At 35.7% G+C, this 20,333-nt stretch overlaps 1 protein-coding gene across 1 annotated transcript in view; it reads right to left on the bottom strand.

Moving 5' to 3' along the window:
• The window catches only part of ANKRD12 (ankyrin repeat domain 12), a 196,272-nt gene that overhangs the window by 160,146 nt on the left and 15,793 nt on the right, over positions 1 to 20,333 (bottom strand). Inside the window, 1 exon segment of the mRNA XM_020985535.2 lies at positions 6,229 to 6,322. The gene's annotated coding sequence lies outside the window, so the exon portion shown is untranslated.

The following is a 20,333-nucleotide window of genomic DNA, read 5'->3' as shown; positions in this document are numbered from 1 at the left end:
AAAATTAAGAATTCTAGGAAACCTGAGGACTGTATGAATTAATACAGACAAAAACAAGAAAAAACAAGAAGATAACTTACATAATGACCAAAATAATGTACAGGAAAATAATTCTGAAAGCTATCAGAACTATGATCAATACAGTAACTAATCATGGCTCTAGAACAGGAGCTAGCAAACTGCTGCTTTTGGACCAAATATGGCCCACCTGTTTTTGTATGGTCTGAGCTAAGAATTGTTTTTATATTTTAAAATAAAGCTTATTATGTTTTAAAATGTAAAAGCTATTCTTAATTCATGGAGTACAAAAAGAGGCAGCTGGCAGGATTTGGCACTTGAGTTATAGTTTGCCTACTCCTGCTCTAGAAGAATGTTTCTAAAGTATCACTTTCTCTTCTCTAAAGAGATGTGGTGAGCTATCCATAGGAAAGAAGGTACAGTTGTCAGATATGGCCAATGTGTTCATTTGTTTTGCTCAACTACACTTCTTTGTTTAAAAAGGAAGATTCTCTTGGAGGTATATACGACAGTGATTTTTTTTTAAAGGAGTATCAATTTTTTTTTAATTTAAAAAGAAAGCAACCTCAGATACTTACTACCTGTGTGACTCTGGGCTCACTTAACCCCAACTGCCTTTAAAAAGAAAAAGAAAGCAAATATTTTATCTATAATAATTTTTCTAAGACTTCTTGAATAATTTCAGAGATACATTCCCAAAGAAACATTTCTATTCCCAATATATAGTTATAATCACAATTGAGAATGCAAATGCTACCTTTAATTGACAAGTATCTTGATGAGTCTCCAGCATCCTACTTGCATTCAACAATGCTTCCACTTGTTTTGGTATTCTGACACTTGGGATTTAAACAGTCATATTCACTATATCACAATCCGAGGCATTTAACATAATTCACTATAATAAAAATAAATTATAGCTGGAAAAGGCCTTAGAGACTAACTATTCATCCCCTCATCATATGGTTTTTTTATTTCCATTCTAAAGGCAAAAGTGTTAATGTTTTTTAAAGTATGATAGATCAAAAAAAATCTGTAGACTTGATATTAAATATTAGACTTGACATTCTAAATTCATTAGAACTTTCTGAAGAATAACTCTTTCTGCAATCTAAAATATCATATATGTAAACATCAGAGTCTCATCTTGGGGGTTTGTATGGGAAGCACAAATCAGGGCAGGAAAGGCATGAAACAGCAGTCTTACTAAATTAGTGAGATTAGTGGATGTGCATCTCAGATACTGTAGGTCTAGAAATGCAAGGGTAAATATAATAACAACCAAGTGAATAACAGGTCTAGGAAGAAAAACAGGGTCCACAGAAGCTACAAAGACAAAGAAAAATAAGCAGGTAGTACTGAGCCAACCCAAACAAATATTTATTATCTGCTGTGTGCAAGGGTATAGTCCTAGGTGCTAGGGATAAAAAGAAAGTTGAAAAACAGTTTTGACCTCAAGGAGATTATGGAAAGCTATAACAAGGAAACAGGCAAGTACATACAATTTAAGGAGGGAGAGAACAATAACTAGGAAAATCAGAGAAGGCTTCCTACAGGAGGTGGATAATCTGACAGTTGAAGGAAGCTAGGTCATTGTCAGAGGCAGATGTGAGAAGAGAATGCATTTCATGCACAAGGGAATGAAATGCTGAGTTTGAGGAAGCCAGGTAGGTCGTCAGTATGGGTAGACCTCAGTCTGTGAAGGAGAATAATGGGATATAAATATGAAAAGGTAAAGTAGAACCCAATTGCAAATGACCTTAGATGCCATGCTTAGGAGTGTGAATTTTCTCCTAAAAGGCAATAGTAACACTAAAGATTCTTGAGCACTACAGAGACACTCACACTCTCGTACTTTAGGAAGATTATTTTGACAGTTTTTGAAGGAAAGACCCAGATATGTTTGTATGCAGCAAAAACAATGCCGATAGAAAGAGACTGAAAATTAGGAAAAAGATTCAGGTTGATTGAAAGAGAGAGCTTTTAAGAGACAGAAGGAAATGGAACCAAGAGCACAATGAGATGGTTTGGTCCTGGTAAGAATAAGGACTATTGGGGCAAAGAAGGCAAGAATAAGACATGATATTGAGGGGTTTTGAAATGTACAAAAAGGAAGAAATCTCTTGACATGTAGTCTCTTGGTGAAGTGGCGCTCAGAGGACAAGTGATATAGAGGATACTTAGAAGAGATATTTTGGAGAGAACAGAGAAGTAATTAGGGAAGGATAAAAGAACTACCATGCAGCAATAGAGTTCAGTCAAAATGAGACAATATATTTGTAGCAATCTAGTCTATGTGGTCCTGTGATTTCCACCATTGTTGTACAGAAGAATTCAAGTAAGTGTAGAAAAGACAAATAGCGGTTGTCACTTAGGATTGGGATTTGGCAATGGATGAATGGCAAGAAGGCAAAGGATTCAAAAGGCCAATGTTACAGTTAAACTGATAAAGTATAATGGGATCAAAATTGTAAAGGAGAGAAAGTAAAGCCTGTACAGGGAGTGACCAGTTAGGGAAGAGTAATGTGACTCTAGGTCACAGTGAGGACAAAGAAAAGGTTCAGAAGAAGGGAAGGAATATAAAGATGTAAGAACATCACACAAGAGAAAAAGAAGGCAAACAGGTAATCAGAGGCAGGGTAAAGCAAGTAAGCCACCAAAAACACCACTAGTGAATGGTGTTCTACATCACAGGATATCTTTCCTTCTGCTTTATCTCAAACTCAACAAGTCTAAAACAACTTATTATCTTTCACCACACACTCCACTTTTAAACTTCCCTATTACTGTCGAAGGCACAGCCACACTTCTAGTCATCCTGCTTTACAACTTTATGTCATCCTTGACTCCTTTCTCTCACTTATCCCACATATCCATTCAGATGTTAAATCTCATGATTTCTCTCTCTACATCTTTCACTTTTGATACTTTAACTCCATTCACACAGCCACCATCCTTATTCAGTACCTCATCTCTTCTCAGTTGAAATACTATAAAAACCTTCTAAATAGATTGTTTGCCTCAAGTCTCTCCACCCTTCCCTCAACATTCCACAGAATTGCCAAACTAATTTTCTTAAAGGTCTGACAATGTCATGTCACCTACTAGGAAACTCTAATAGCTTTCTATAACTTCTAGGGTCAAATATAAATCAACAAGCATGTATTAGGTCCCTACTCTGTGCCAGCCACTGTGCTAAGTGCTACAGAAACAAATACAATAAATGAAGAAATATCCACTTGCAAGGAGTGTATAATCCAATTAGGGAGATACATATATGTAAGTATATGTAGAATAAATACAATAATAATCAATACAAATACAAGGTTATTAAATTCAAGATAATTTGAATAGAGTTCCTATTAGTTGAGGAAATAGGAAAGGTTTCATATAGAAGATGATGTTTGAGTTGTGCCTGGAATAGAGGAATTCCATGGGGTAAAGAAGAAAAGCATGGGAAAAAGTCAGTGCAAAAGCACGGCAACGGGTAATGTGTAGTATGTGAAGTAAAGAGAGAATGCCAGTTTGGCTGAACAGAATTGTGCAGGAGTGAAAATAATGTATGAGGCTGGAAAGACAGGTTGGGTGAGGTTGTAAAGGGCTTTTAAAGTTAAACAGATGAATTTACATTCCATGCTACAAGAACACAGGAGTTTATTCAGTAAGGGAATTACATGGTTGGATCTAGGCTTAAAGGAAAACATTTTGGCATTAATGTGAAGGACAGATTCGAATGGGGTGCTACTTGAAGGAAGAAGACCAATAGGGAGGCTATTGCAATTTTCTAGGCTAGAGGTGATGGTGGCCACAACTAATGAGGTAGCTGCAAGAGTGGTCCGATGAAAGAGATCTATGAAGGTATAAATAATATAACTTGACAAATGATTGGATATAAATGATCAGGGAAAATGAAAAGTCAGGGAATAACATTCTGGGAATCATGGCATAAGATGACAATTAAATTAATTAGAGCTGATGAGAGTACCAAGAGAGTGAAAAGAGAGGAGGAGGCCTAGGGAACACCCACTGTTATGGGGTGTGACCTGAATGAAGAACCAACCAAAGAGACTGAAGAGTGGTTAGACAAGTAGGAGGAGGACAAGATAATAGTAAAGTGAGCAAAGCTCAGAGAAAAGAACTTATTCAAGAGGAGAGGATGATGAGTAGTTTCAATGTAGTAGATTGGTCAAGAAGAATGAGAACTCAAAAAAAAAAAGACTTGGCAATTAAAAGATTGTTGATAATTTTTAAAAGAGCAGTTCCAGTTGAGTGATGAGGTCACAAGCCAAACTGGAAAGTATGGAGGAGTACATGAAAGGAGAAGAGGAGGCAGTGAGCACAGATAAATTCTTAAGGAGTTTGCATGAGAAAGGAAGAAGAGATATAGAAGGATGGCTTAAAGGAATAGTAAAATCTAGTGAAGACTTTTTAAAGTTTGAGGACAGTTGGGCATTTTTTTTTAGGCAACTGGAGTTAAGTGACTTGCCCAGGGTCACACAGGTAGTAAGTGTCAAGTGTTTGGTATGAAAGTTGGGTATTTCTGAAGGCCCAGTAGATAGGAAAAAACCAATAGATTAGAAAAAGGGGATGACTGAATTTGTAATCTGCAGATGAGCTCAAGGATACACATACAGGAGTTGGTGTTGGCAAGAAGGGCCATCTTCTTGTCAGGGACTGGGAAAGGAGGAGAGAGTGGGAGATGACGTCAAGGGGTTCTGAGATGAAGAGAAAGAGAAAAGAGAGATTTCAAATCGAATGGCCTATTTGGCATTTAAGGCTCTTTACAATATGGCCCTTTCCTAATCATATTTCCAGTGTTTTTATACATTACTCCCTTCCATGTCTACTTGCTATTCCTATCATACAATCTTTATCTCTTTTCTCAGTGCATTTTGCGCTGGTGTCCTTCATTCTTGGAATGCTCTCTATTCACTTTACGAGTCTTAGGGGTCCTGGCATCCTTCAAGACTCAGTTAAACATTGTACACTGTTAACAGCAACATTGTGCAATGACCGACTTTCGTACACTTAACTCTTCTCAGCAATGCAATGATCTAAGACAATTCCAAAAGACTCATGATGGAAAATGCTATTCATATCCTGATAAAGAACTATGGAGTCTGAATGCAGATCGAAGCATAATATTTTCTCTCTCTTTTTTTAGTTTTTGTTTTTCTTTCTCATGGTTTTTCCCTTTTGTTCTGATTTTTCTTTCACAACATGACTAATGTGGAAATGTTTAATATGACTGTACATTTATAGCTCATATCAGATTGTATGCTGTCTTGAAGAGGGGAGAAAGAAAGGAGGGAAAATTCAGAACTCACAATCTTATAAAAGTGAATGTTAAAAAACTATAAATAAATGAATGAACGAATGAATGAATAAACAAATAAATAGAGGCAAAGACTCAGTTCAAGGCCCACCTTTTGCAGGAGTTCCACCCAGCTGCTAGTGCCATTTACTCAGAATTTATCTTGTAAGTACTTTTAGATTTATTTATATGTTGTTACTCTATAAGTTCTATGAGGGCAGGAACTTTTTTGTTTTTGTTTTCCTTTCTATCCTTAGGGCTTAGAAGAGTGTTTAGTAAATGCTTAATAAATGCTTGCTGATAAGATTGATTGTTCTAAGTATAGACAACTCTGGGCTCTAAAGTTTGAGTAACTAGAAAGAAGTTTGAAGCCTCACTAGATAAAAACAGAGGCAGAGACTTTAGGCTTACCCTTCAATTATCATGTTATTAAGTAAGCTTAATTTGTATTCTAATATGTAACTAAGTGTAGCTAAGCCCCAAACTCCAGAGGCAAAAGATTTATGAAATCCACCGGAGGGGAGCTAAGAAATAGCATATAATGCTGTAAATGTGCCTGTGTAATGTAATACAGCAGTGAACATTAACAGGCTTTGAACTTTTATTCTTACTTTTCTCAGAATGATCAATCGGAGATGGAGATGTGAGTATTCTAGCTAAACAGAATTCTCCTGCTATTCATATGTCACCTCTATGCTCCTAATTTTTTTTTAATGCTCCTAATTTTTAACTATTGGTTTTTAGCAACACCAGATGAGAATGAGGCATTAATGCAAAAATTCCACTAGTAATACAACTAAAAACATTTTTGCATGGTTATTTGGAAACCTTCACACTTTTATTCTTATCTCAACAATCAAGCAAACACACAAAAAATGACAAATAAAAACAATTACCTAAAAGCAGAGTCACAGTAGTAAATATCAGTTCGTTGTGACCAGACTTAATTCCTTAGTTTGTTTAGCACTGGTCAAATCAGTATAGAAATATCTAAAAAGGAAAAGTAAAATACTATGAATACAATGATGAAGTAAAAACAGAGAAATTATAATGACAGCAACACATTTTTCTTTTTAAAATGTTTTATTAGAAACTGAAAATCACAAGTAAACCTGCTTAGTAACTATTTATAGTCGTTAACGAGTTTTAATTTTAAAAGGATCAATGCTATTTAAATCACTTTCTCCAAGTCCTCATCAGCACTTCCTTTTTTTCCCCAATTTATTTATTTATTTTTACTTTTCAACATTTACTTTCACAAGATTCTGAGTTCCAAATTTTATTCCCATCCCTCCCCCCACCCCACAATAGCCTGCATTCTAACTCCCCCTTCACCCAATCTGTTCTTCCTTCTATAACCCCCCCCTTTCTCTTTTCCTATGGGGAAAGATAGATTTCAATACCCCTTTGCCTGTGTATCTTATTTCCCAGTTGCATGCAGAAACAATTTCTAACATTCATTTCTAAAACTGAGTTTCAAATTCTCTCCCCTCCTCCCTCCCCACCCACCTTCATTGAGAAGTCAAGTAATTCAGCTATACATGTGCAGTCATGCATAACACTTCCATAATTGTCATGATGTGTGAAAGACTGACTATATTTCCCTTCATGTTATCACCCCTCCCTCTCTTATCCCTTTCCCCCCTACATTCACGTAGGGTAAGACAGATTTCCATACCCAACTGGGTGTGTATGTTATTCCCTCAAGCCAAATCCAATAAGAGTAACATTCATTCATTCCTTCTCATCTCCCCCCCTCCTTCCCTCCACTGTAAGTTTTTTCTTGCCTCTTTTATGTGAGATAATTTACCCTATTCTACCACTCCCTTTTTCCTTCTCCCAGTACATTCCTCTCTCACCTCTTAATTTTCTTTTTTAGATATCATCCTTTCATATTCAACTTACCCTGTGTCCTCTGTATATATATATATATATATATATATATATATATATATATATATATATATATATATATATATATATATCATATATATATCATATATATGTATATATGTGTGTGTATATATATATGTATATATATACGTATATATATATATACATATATATGTGTATATATATATATGTATATATATATATATATATATATTATATGTATATATATATATTCACTGCAACTACCACAATAATGAGAAAGGTCTCATGAGTTACACCTATCATCTTTCCATGTAGGAATGTTTCTCTTTCCTGTTTATCTTTTCAATGCTTCTCTTGAGTCTTATATTTGAAAGTCAGTTTTCCTATTTAGCTCTGGCTTCTCAAGAATACATTAAATTCCTCTAAGTCATTGAATGTCAATTTTTCTCCCGAATTTATTAGACTCAGTTTTGCCAGGTAGGTGATTCTTGATTTTTAATCCTAGCTCCTTTGACCTCTGGAATATCATATTCTAAGCCCTCAGATCCTTTAATGTTGAAGCTGCTAAACCTTGTGTTATCCTGATTGTGTTTCTACAATACTTTTATTGTTTCTTTCTGGCTACTTGTAATATTTTCTCCTTGGCCTGGAAACTCTGGAATTTGCTATAATATTCCTGGGAGTTTTCCTTTTGGGATCTCTCTCAGGAGGTGACCGGTGGATTCTTTCAATTTCTATTTTACCCTCTGGTTCTAGAATATCTGGGCAGTTTTCCTAGATAATTTCTTGAAAGATGATGTCTAGGCTCTTTTTTTTTTTTATCACGGCTTTCAGGTAGTCCAACGATTTTTAAGTTATCTCTCCCGGATCTATTTTCCAGGTCAGTTGTTTTTCCAGTGAGATATTTCACATTGTCTTCTATTTTTTCATTCTTTTGATTTTGTTTTATAATTTCTTGATTTCTCACAGAGTCATTAGCTTCCATTTGCTCCACTTTAATTTTTAAGGAATTATTTCCCTTGGTGAGCTTTTGGACCTCCTTTTCCATTTGGCCAGTTCTGCTTTTTAAGGCATTCTTCTCATTGGCTTTTTGGATCTCTTTTGCAATTCACTGTAGTCTATTTTGGGAGGGGGGTAGGCAATGGGGTTAAGTGATTTGCCCAGGGTCACACACTAGTAAGTGTTTGTGTGTCTGAGACTGAATTTGAACTCAGGTCCTCCTGACTCCAGGGCTGGTGCTCTATCCACTGCACCACCTAGCTGCCCCTGTAGTCTATTTTTTAAGGTGTTGCTTTCTTCAGCATTTTTTTTTTAGGCAATTGGGGTTAAGTGACTTGCCCAGGGTCACACAGCTAGTAAATGTCAAGTGTTTGGTCTGAGGCCGGATTTGAACTCAGGTCCTCCTGACTTCAGGGCCAGTGCTCTACCCACTGTGCCATCTAACTGCCCCCTTCAGCATTTTTTTGGGGTTTCCTTTAGCAACCTGTTGGCTCATTTTTCATGATTTTTTTTATCACTCTTATTTCTCTTCCCAATTTTTCCCCTACTTCTCTTACCTGATTTTCAAAATCCTTTTTGAGCTCTTCTATGGCTTGAGACCAATTCATATATTTCTTGGGGGGCTATGGATGTAGGAGCTTTGACTTTGTTGTCTTCTTCTGGTTGTATGTTTTCAAAGTAAGATTCTACAGTCTGACTTTTTTCTCTCTGCTTGCTCATCTTCCCAGACAATCCCTTGACGTTTTTAACTCTTTGTTAAGGTAGTCTCTACTTCCAGTGTGAAGGGTGTACTGTCCCAAGCTTAAAGGGTTTTGTGCAGCTGTTTTTGGAGATTTCTAGGGACCTGTAAGTTTTCAGTTCTTCCAAGGTGGTATGTTCTAAGGAGAGGTGTTTACTACTCTCCTGGCCTGTGTTCTGATCTATGAGTGATCATAAGCACTCTTTTCTGCCCTGGAAATGAGAGGAGGGTTCCCTCTGCATTGCTGCCACAAGCTCTACTATGCCAGTGCTCCTCCTTGCCCCAGCACTGCCACCCAGGACCGGGACTCAGATCCAAGCATGGGCAAAACAAGAGAATCCTGTCTCAGCACCAGCAAAGAGACCCCTGCAATCCCCCTCTGATCAGCTGTTCTATTCCCCCACCATCTGTGAGCCAAGAGCTCCAGAAGCAGCCGCTGCTGCTGTGGCCACCACCCTGGGGCTACACTAGGACCAGGGGTGGACCATGCTCTGCTCTCACCCAGGTTCAACAGATCTTTCCTACTGACCTTCTAAGTTGTCTTTGGCATTTGTGGGTTGAGAAGTCTGGAAACCGTAGCTCCCCTTGATTCAGTCTCCTGGGGCCTACTCCAGGTTTCTGGGCCCTGGTCTTTGCCAGAGCAGCCCACACTGAACTGTGGTTCTCTCCAAGCCTGGTGCAACAGACCTTTCCCACTGACCATCCAGCTTGTCTTGGGCTGGAAATTTGCTTCACTCTGTCTTTTTGTGGGTTCTGCTGCTCTAAAATTTGTTTAGAGTCATTTTTTACAAGTGTTTGGAGGGGTCTGGGGGACAGCTCCAGCAAGTCACTGCTCTTACTCTGCCATCTTGGCTCTGCCCCTCTTTCATCTTTTTTATTCTCATTTACTTTTTTCTCATCTAACTGTGGTTGATGTATATACCATTTTTTCTAGTTCTATTTTTTCATTTTTCACTTATTTCATAGAGGTTTTCCAGATTTGTTTTCCTTATACCTTCCTGTATTAATTGTAATAAAGAATTCAATTATATCAATGTACCATGATTTAATCTTGAGCTTATTGCTGAACTTTAAGGTTGCTTCCAGTTTTCTGCAATCACATAATAAAAATCAAAATAATAGCTAAAATCTATATACAGCTTACTAAGTTCCAGGCACTGTGCCAAGCACTTTACAATTACTATCTCATTTGGGAGGGGTGCTAGTATTATCCTCATTTTATAGTTGAGGAAACTGAGGCAGACAGAAGTTAAATGACTTGCCCAGGGTTACACAGCTAGTGTGTGTTTGAGGCTGGATTTGAACCCCTCTTTCTGACTCCAGGACTAGCACTCTATACACTGTGCCACCCAGCTGTCCCTAAATAACTATTATACGAATATCAAGATCGAACTATCGATATTATAAAATATGTAGACAAGCAAATCAATAGACCCTTTAAAAGTCTTTTATAAAATCCTACAGTAATAAAACTCTGAAAGGAATAAGTGAGGAAAGACTTTTCCTCAACATAACTAAAACTGCATTAAGAGCCAACACAATATGAAATGGAGAAGAATTAGAAGCATTCCTATTAAGAAGAGGTAACAAAGGTAAGAATGGAAACCCTTAGCCCTTTTATTTAACATGGTTTTAAAAACAGTCGCCATTACAATAAGACAGGAAAAGATATTAAAGGATTTTACACTGAAATTTTTTAAAAATAAAAATATTTGTTATTATGACATGATGAGTGTCTGCCTAAATTCTTACAGGAAAAAGTTATGTGAGCTATAGGGAGACATAGACAGAAAAACTGTAATCATGAGGAACCTCAATTTATCCCCTCTCTGACCCAGATAACTCTAACCAAAAGAGAAATGAAGGGCTTGAACAGAATTTAGAAAAGTTAGCTATGATAGATCTCTGGAGAATATTAAATAGAAATAGAAAGGAGCATATTTGTTTCTCAGCTGTGCATGGTACCTTCACAAAAACTAACCATGTATTTAGGGCATAAAATTTCACAAGCAAATGTAGAAGCAGAAATATTAATTAATCTTTTTTCTAACTACAATGCAAAGATTAAAAGTTAAATGGAGACTAAATAATTAAGAATGGGTGCATCAAAGAACAAATAATAAGAAAAATAATTTCATTAAAGACAGGGATAATAAAAAGAGACAAAGTATCAAAATTGTGAGGATGTGGCCAAAGCAGTACTTAAGGAAAAATATGCATCTCTAAGCAATTTTATCAATAGAAGGGAGAAAAAGCAAACAAAAGAGCAACTAAAACTAAAAGAGTAACTAAAACCTTTATAAAGAGCAACCACAAGGGGCATGCTACTTAGAATCTAGAAAAATCAGTAAATTAAAATCTCAATTACACACCAAAACAGAAATCCTGAAAATTAAAGGAGTTTAACAAAACTGAAAGCCAAAAAAAAAAAATTGAATAAGTAAAACCAGGAGCTGTTGGGGGAAGGGAGGAGCAAAGGGAATAGATAAGCCATTAGCTAAATTGATTTAAAAGAGAAAAATAAAGAAGAAAACCAACTTGCCAATATGGAATGAAAAAGAATTCACAGTCAATAAAGAAGAAACAAAAGAACTTGATTTTGCCAAACTATATGCCAATTAAACTGACAATCTAAATTAAAGGGATGAATATTTATAAAATTATAAGTTACCCAGCTTAACAGTACACACCTACTTAAATAACCCTATCTTAGGAAAAAGAAATTGAAAAAGCCTTAAGTGAGTTCCCAAAATAAAAAATCCTAAGACTAGATGGATTCACAAGCAAAATCTATGGAATATTTAAAGAATAATTAATTCTAATAGTAGATAAACTGTTGGAAAAAATAAGAAGCCCTGACAAATTTCTTTTATGATGGAAATATGATTTTAATACCTAAACTAGGGAGAGTCAAAACAGAGGGGGGAAAAAACAAAAACAAACTATAGACCAATATCCCTAAAGAATATTGATGCAAAACAGTTTAAATAAATCATTGGCAAGCGAATAAAATATCAGCATCATACCACAAAGATTAAACACCTGGCTGGATTTATGCCAGGAAGTCAGGGCTGGTATTACAAAAACTATAAAAACATAATGGCCAGTATTAACAATAAAATCAACAAAAATCATATGATTATAGCAATCAATGTTGAAAAAGCTTTTGACTAGATACAACACCCATTCCTGTTTAAAAAACAAAACAAAACAAAGCATAGGAATAAACAACTATCTAAATCCAAGAGCCAGTATTATATGCAATGGAGATAAGCTAGAGACCTTTTCAACAAGGTCAGGCGTAAAGCAAAAATGTCCATTATCAACCATTACTATTCAACATAGTGCTAGAAATGCTAGCTGCAGCAAATAAGAGAAGAAAAAGAAATTGAAGGACTAAGTATAGGCAAAGAGGAAACAAAATGACCACTTTTTGCAGATATAATGGTTTATTTAGAGAACTCTTTAGCATCAACTAAAGAACTGAAAAAAATGATCAAAAAGCAAAATTGCAGAACATAAATCCACACAAATCATCAGCGTTTCTATATTATTACCAACAAAATCCAGCAGGAAGAGAGAGAGAGAGAGAGAGAAATTCCATGTAAAATAATTATAGACAGTATAAAATGGTGGACACAGAGCGTAACTGCCAAGACAACAAAAACTATATGAACACAATTACAAAAAACTCACTACACATTTAAAGACAACTAAATAAGCGGAGAAATATTAATTGTTCATAGGCATGCTGAGCCAATATGATAAAAATGACAACACTACTTACATTAATTTACTTATTCAATGCCATACCAATCATACTACCAAACATTTACTTCATAGAGCTAGGGAAAAAAAATAAAATTCATTTGGAAGAACAAAATGTCAAGAATATCAAGGGAATTAATTTTAAAAAGCAGAGAGAAAGGGGGCTAGCAGAACCAGGTCTCAGATTATACTACTAAATCCTAATAGTCAAAACAATTTGGTACTGGAAAGGAACAGAGAGAGGCTGATCAGCAGAACAGATTAGGTACACAGTACACAGAAGCAAATGAACACAATAGCCTAAGGTTTGATAAATACAAATATCCCAGCCACTGGGATAAGAATTCACTATTCCACAAAAACTATTTGGAAAACTGGAAAGTAGCATGGCAAAAACTAGGAAGAGACCAACACATGATACCGTATGCCAAGACAAGTTCCAAATGGGTAACATTACTTAGATGATATCATAAACAAATTAGTAGAGCAAGAAAGAAAGACATTATCTGTCAGATCTATGGATAGGAAAGAGTTCATGACCAAACAAGAGACACAGAATTTGCAGAAGGTAAAATAGATGATTTTAAATTCCATAAAATTAAATTTTGATTACATAAAATTAAAAAATGTTTTTGCAAAAAAAACCAATGTAGCTAAAATTAGAAGAGAATTGGGAAACAGGGGAGGCGAATTTTTAAGTTTCTCTAATAAGTCTCATTTCTAAGACACAGAGGGAACTGAGTCAAAATTTTAAGAATAAGAGCCATTTCCTAATTGCTAAATGGTCAAAGGATATGAAGAAGTATTTTCCTGAAGAAGAAATCCAAGCTATCAATAACCATATAAAAAAAGTTCTAAAATATTAGGAATTACAGAAATGCAAATTAAAGGAAATCTGAAATACTACCTCAAACTCATAAGCCTGGCAAAGCTAACAAAAAAGGAAAATGACAAATGCTAGAGAGCTGTGGTAAAACAGGTATGCACTATTGGTGGAGTTGTGAACTGGTCTAGTCAGTCTGGAAAACATTTGGACCTATTCCCCTAAAATTATTAAATTCTTTGGCATAGTAGCAATAATGTTAATAGCTATATGCCCTCAAAAAGATCAAAGAAAGAGGAAAAGGACTGCTACATTAATAAATATTTACAGTAGCCCTTTTTATGGTGGGAAAGAACTGGAAACTAATTAGGGAAGGGGGAAAGAAAGGGCAGGGGAAGGAGGAAACTGACTAATATTGAGCTTGAAATCTATTTAAACTACCACATTTTTTTCACACACAAAAAAATTATTCAAATTATACCTCCCCCAATCCTATTTGTTCAGTTAATTTTTCTGAATCAGAAAACCAGGCAACTTCACGCTTTTAAATGAAAAAGCATATACTAAGCACTATGTGCCAAGCACAATGCATGCAGCAGAGACACAAAAACAAAATCAGAAACAGATCCCTGTAAGGAGTTTATACTCTAATAGGGGTGACAATACATAGAGTAGAGTAGCAGCCAAGGAGGGATATTCTGATTTGCAGTTATAAGGATGGTAAAGGAGGCTAACAGACCCTTTCTAGTAACAGTAAGTAATCTCTAATAAATTTCATCTTAGTGGAACCCACCATCTTTCTAACTTGTTGAGATGGTTCTGGATACTGATTCTTTTATTCAATGTGTTAGTTGTCCCTCCCAGATCTCTATCATCTTCAAATATGAAAAGCATATCACCTATGCTTTTACACAAATCATTCATTAAAATGTTGATAAGAACAGGATCAAGGAAAAATCTATGAGGGACTCCATTACAGACTCTCTATTCAAATTAACATTAACACATTAATCACCACCTTTGGGTCTAGTTAAATAATTTCAAATCCCCCCCTAACTTGGGCATTCTTAAGCTGAGGTCCACTGGCAGCCATGGAAATATTTCAAGGAATCCATGAACTTGGATGGGAAACAAAAATTACATCTTTACTTCTATGTAATTAGTTTTCTTTGTACACTTAACGTATTTTTTTTTCTGAGATGGGGTTCACAGCCTTCAACAGATTGTAAAATGGTTCCATAGCCCAAAAAAATTTAAACCCCTGCCCTAAATATGTCTTCTTTTCTAGTCCACACTTTCCTACTTTATCCCCAAGGATTGAAGTTTTGTTTAAATGTCTATGTTGTTATTTAGGAATATCTATAGCATTCTGCTGTGCTTCCAAGTCTAATAAACCAAGATGTTTTTCTTTTTTTTAAGTGAGTTTACTATGACCTTTCTTTGACTTTTAAAATTTTTACTGGTATCATTTTTAAAAATTAAATTTTATTGTATTAGATTTGAGTCACTCTAAACTGGTAAGATCTTTCTGGATCTTCATTCTGTTGCCTATATCACTCCCAGGTTTGCATAATGCACAAAAGAGATACTCATGCTATTTATGCCTCATCATTCAGGTCATAGATAAAAAATGTTGAGGAGAAAAGAACCAAAGACATATTATTCCCTGGTGTACATCTTCACTATTAATATCACTTCCGGTTTACTTTAGTACTTAAATGAAAGTAATCCCATCAATGTGGATATTCATTCCCTCCAGAAGCACAGACTGTAACCCATCTATGTCTTCTCATCCTATGTGACCCTTTATCATGTTCTCTCATAAACCCACTACAGTGATTTAATTAACATTTTAGGGACAAATCTCTAGATTTAGATGTCTGGATCTGGACCTATTCATTGGTATGGATAGCAGTGGGATACATGGACAGTCTACTGTTCGTTCTTAGTACTGACACATGATCAGCCCACTTCCTTTTTTGGTTATACATTTCTCTGCTGATGTCCTTTATAGTGCTTCTCTTGCATAATTATTCTTTGGTCTGGGCAACAAACTGTTTCTAAGGATCAAGTACTTACTAAGAAGAGTGTTGAAGTACAGAGAGGGTCTTCATCAGCAGACTGGTTGCTTTAGGAAGAATTCTTTATGGGTCATGGCAACTCATGAAACAAACATAAAACAAAATGGCTCTATGTTGACAGATTCATTAATCATTACTTGGACCTGATCATTCAACCAGTTCCAAATCATCTTAACTGTATGCTATCCTTCAGCCTACATTTTCTATCTTGTCTGAATATATTATGAGACTGTCAAATCCCTTGCTGAAATCCAAGTGTACTACACATCTACATCTATATTAATATCTCCTAATGATATTCTTTTGATCTATCAATTTAGTAACTGTATAAGAAAAGAAAATCTGGTTTAAAATCTTTCTCTGTGGGGGCAAGGACCTGAGTTCAAATCCAGCCTCAAACATATAACACTCACTAGCTGTGTGAGCCTGGGCAAGTCACTTAACCCCATTACCTCATCAAAAAAAAAATTAAAAATAAAATCTTTCTCTGTGGTACTTTCAGTTAATATGAAGTATGGTATAATGGGAATAGAGATGGCCTAAGGGCAAGAAAAAAGGGTTCAACTCCCAACTTTGACATATACTGAATATGTGCCCTGGGTAAGGAATAGGTCCCTTCCAACTGGAATTATATGATTTTGTGAAGATGTATTCCTTTAGTTTCCTAAATTATGAAAGGATGTTGAGTTAAATTTTTTTTAAAGCTTTGATGATTTTACTACAAAAATTTTGTCATCAGACTTTTACCTTATAAAAACATGGCAGCTTTTATAGCTGACCTCACAACATACTAGTGCAGGGCAGAACTTTCATAAAATTACAAATGAAATGTCTACACTAACTGTCTGTGCTAAGTATTTTACAAATATTATCTCATTTGACTCTCACAACAATTCTGTGAGGTAGGTGCTATTATTATTCCCATTTTACAGTTTAATAAAACTAGACAGACAGATCTTAAGTGACTTGCCCAGGGTCACACAGCTAATAATTATCTGAAGCTAAACTTGAACTCGGGTTTCCTGATTCTAGGCCATCTATCTACTGTGCTAGCAGATGTCAACAAAACAAAGATAACTGGCTCAAATAAGCATTAGTTCAGGTCTGCCAAAAGGAAGAAAATGTGAGTAGTTTGTGAAATGTTTTAGTATAATGAAATGATTTTTCTTAAAGTAATGGTTAGTAAAAATTAGTACATTTTTAAAGAATTTAGTTAAAATTAGAATTAACTCCTAATTATTCTAAGAAATATTAAATAGCCTAGAAAATATTGTTTCCATGTAGGAAATAACACTTCTGTTTATTCAATTCTTTATTATCATCTTTTACCTGTAACATAGACATAGCAGGCAATGTCTTAAAAAAACCAACCCATTTTGAGGAACCAAGGAAAGAATCAATACTATGATTCAGCAAATACAAATAAAAGCTAATATGATCTTATGCTGCATTTAGACAGACAAAGTATTCAAAACTAAGAAGATGGTGTCCTCATAGCAGAAGTCTGTCCTGGTCAAAACACATAAAGAGAATTTTGTCCTTTTCTGGAAGCCACAGTTTAGTAAAGAGATTGATAAAATGAAGAGAGTTCAAAGGAGGGTGAACAGGATAGTTAAAAGTCCATGCCACATCTAGACTGGTTGAAGAAATTGGTGATATTTAGCCCAGATAAAATAGAGGGTATATCAGTGGCTGTCCCTAATTACTTGAAGGGCTGTCATGTAAAAGAAGGATTACCCTTATTTGGCCTGACTCTGGGGGTGAAAATTTAAGCTTGACATTACGAGAAACTTCCTATCCAAAAAAAAATTGCTTCAAGAGTCAGTGAGTTCCCATTCAGAGGGCATCTTTAAGCCAAAGGCTGAATTGACGACCACTTGTCAAGGATGTTATTGAGGTAATTCTTGCACAGAAAAGAGTTGAGAAATAAATGATAAAACAAATAAATAAGTGCTTATTTAGTGCTTACTCTGTGTCAGACATCGTGCTAAGTATTGAGGATACAAAGAAAGGCAAAAATAGTCCCTACCCTCAAAGAGTTCAAACACTAAGGAAGGAGACAACACATAAAGAGCTAGAAACATAAAATATGTATATATGTGTACGTATATGTATACATTCAAACAAACATCAATGGTGAAATGGGAAGTAATTTCAGAGGGAAAGCACTAGCAGCTGTGGGGGGGGGGGTTTGTCCAAGAAAATATTCCAGGAGGGATTTGAGTTGGGATTTCAGGGAAATAAGTTCCTTCTAATTTTGATTCTTGTGGTTCTGATATTCCCACTTTTTGTATTGCTTATTGTTCCATAACACTCCACAAAACAGGAATGCTTAGAACAGATCTTTCTTCTACATTCTACTGACACTCAATTGGATTCGTGTAGTCACAGGATTATAGACCTAGAGCATGAAGGAAACTTATAGGTCATCTAGTCCAACCTCTTCATTTTATGGATTAAGAAGGTAAAACCCAGAGAAATGAAGATTCTCAAGGTCATGTGGTAAGCAGCAGAGCTGGAATTTGATTTTTGGACTCCAAAATCAGCACTCTTTCAAATGTACTATGCTTCCTCATTCAAATTGGTTAACTGTAACTAGGGTAATTTTACCCATTATTAAAAGAATTCATTTCTCGTAACTATGAACTTAAGAAGCTTGTCATAGAAAGTCCACCTGAAAAATCTTTTTTTCCCCCAATTCAATAAATACTTGTTAAGCCTTTAATCTGTGCAAAGTTCAGGTAAGACAATCCCTTATCTTTACAGAGTTTCTAGACTGAAAGGAAGAATGTATTTCAGGGTTAAAAAACTAGGGAACTGGATGCCTCAAAAATGACATAATAGATATGCACAGTTTTATAGCCCTTTGGGCATAGTTCCAAATTGCTTTCCAGAATGGCTGAATTAGTTCACGACTCCACCAATAGGGTATCATGGTATTTTTAACCAAATTCGTAATTTCATTGATGTAGGGTACTCTTGAACAAACACCCTCTACCAATGAGGATCAACAATTCTGCAACTTACTGTGTTGTAAATGTGACTGAGAGCATGGAGACCATGGAGAGCATGTGACCCCAGGGTCACAAAGACAATATGTGTTAGAGGTAGGATTTGGATCCAGGTTTTCTTGACTCTGAGGAAGTTCTTTCTGCACTATGTGTGCTGTCTTTGAAAAGTCTAAAGCTAAAAGAAACCTCAGAGATTATATATTCCAAACTCATTTTACAGATGATAAAACAATGACCCAGTTAGGCCACATGATATATCAGAACAAATACTGGACCTACAGTCAGAGCCTGACAAATAAGCCCCCCAAGGCATCTGGGTTGGCATCTCAGTGACAGCACTGGCAGTGTGATACTGGGGCAAATTCCTTCATTTCTCTCTGCTTCAGTTTACTCACTAAGAAAATGGAATTCTATTTGTATTATCTACTCTTAAAGGCTGTTGGAATAAAGCACATCAATCAATAAACATTTATTAAGCACTTACTTTATGCCAGGCACTAGGGGTATAAAAACAAACAAAAAAATTAAACAATCCTGATTTCAAGGAGTTTATATTTTATTAGGAGAGACAACAGAAATAGACTAAGTTTGGTAGAGGGGGTAGGTTTGGGGAAAAAAGATACTGAGGTCTGTTTTGGCTGTGTTGAGCTTGAAATGTCTTTGTTAAGTTCAGTTTAAAATGTCCAACAGACAGTGATGAAGGACTGCTGCTCAGGGGAAAGACTAACACTGGAGATACCGACAGCTGGGAATTATCTGCATAGAGATAATAATTAAATCCATGGGAGTTCACAAAGTTACCCAACAAGAGCATAGAGAAAAAAGATAAGGAAGCCTATGACAGAGCCTTGGGGAAAACCTACGCTTAAAGGATATGATATGAATGATGAGCCAAGTAAAATCTGCTTTTTTTCATCTTTTGTTACCTTGTCAACGTGTGAGGTCACTCAGCTGGTGTTTCTGAGTGGATGTTAGACCAAACCCCTTTGACTGGTTATGGATTTCATCCAGAAGGCCCCCAAATATTCTAGGGCTTGATGAAATCAGCACAACTTCATCTACGTAGAGGAGGATCTTAAGAACCTCACCAAGCATATGATTTCATCAACTTGAAATATGTACCAGACCATCTCCATAACAGTGGTGAACATCTACATCAAACATATTTATCTGTTTTATTCCTTGGCTAATATAATTTTGACATACCCACGGGAGATACCTTTTATGATGACAGTCTTTAAACATTTTATTCTACTAAAGTATATTACGTAGGTAGAACTAACAAAAATTCAAAATCTCTATTCTTCAGTTAATCGATTTAACTATTGCTATCTTTGACCCTAGAATCCTTTCCTCCACTTTAGAACATTAAAAATCTCACAATTTCTAAGAAATGATGAACCTGGAAAGACTTGTATGGTCTGATGCTGAGTGAAGTGAGCAGAACCAAGAGAATGTTGTACATAATAACAGCCACATTGTGAGATGACTAATATTGATAAACTTAACGCTTCCCAGCAATACAAGGATCTAAGACATCTCCAGAAGCCTCGTGATGGAAAATGCCATCCACATCCAAAGAAAGAACTATGGAAGTTGAATTGCTATTATTTTCCCCTCTTCTGTTGAGTTCTGTTTCCTCTTTCTGATGGTTCCTCCTATTGGTTTTAATTTTTATTTTCAACACTAATGTGAAAATGTTTAA

The sequence above is a fragment of the Phascolarctos cinereus genome, unplaced genomic scaffold (assembly GCF_003287225.1).
Source record: "Phascolarctos cinereus isolate Bilbo 61053 unplaced genomic scaffold, phaCin_HiC Scaffold_4;HRSCAF=312, whole genome shotgun sequence".
Classification (NCBI taxonomy): Eukaryota; Metazoa; Chordata; class Mammalia; order Diprotodontia; family Phascolarctidae; genus Phascolarctos; species Phascolarctos cinereus.
Note: the sequence above shows the minus strand (reverse complement) of the source record. Positions and strands in the feature narration are given on the sequence as shown.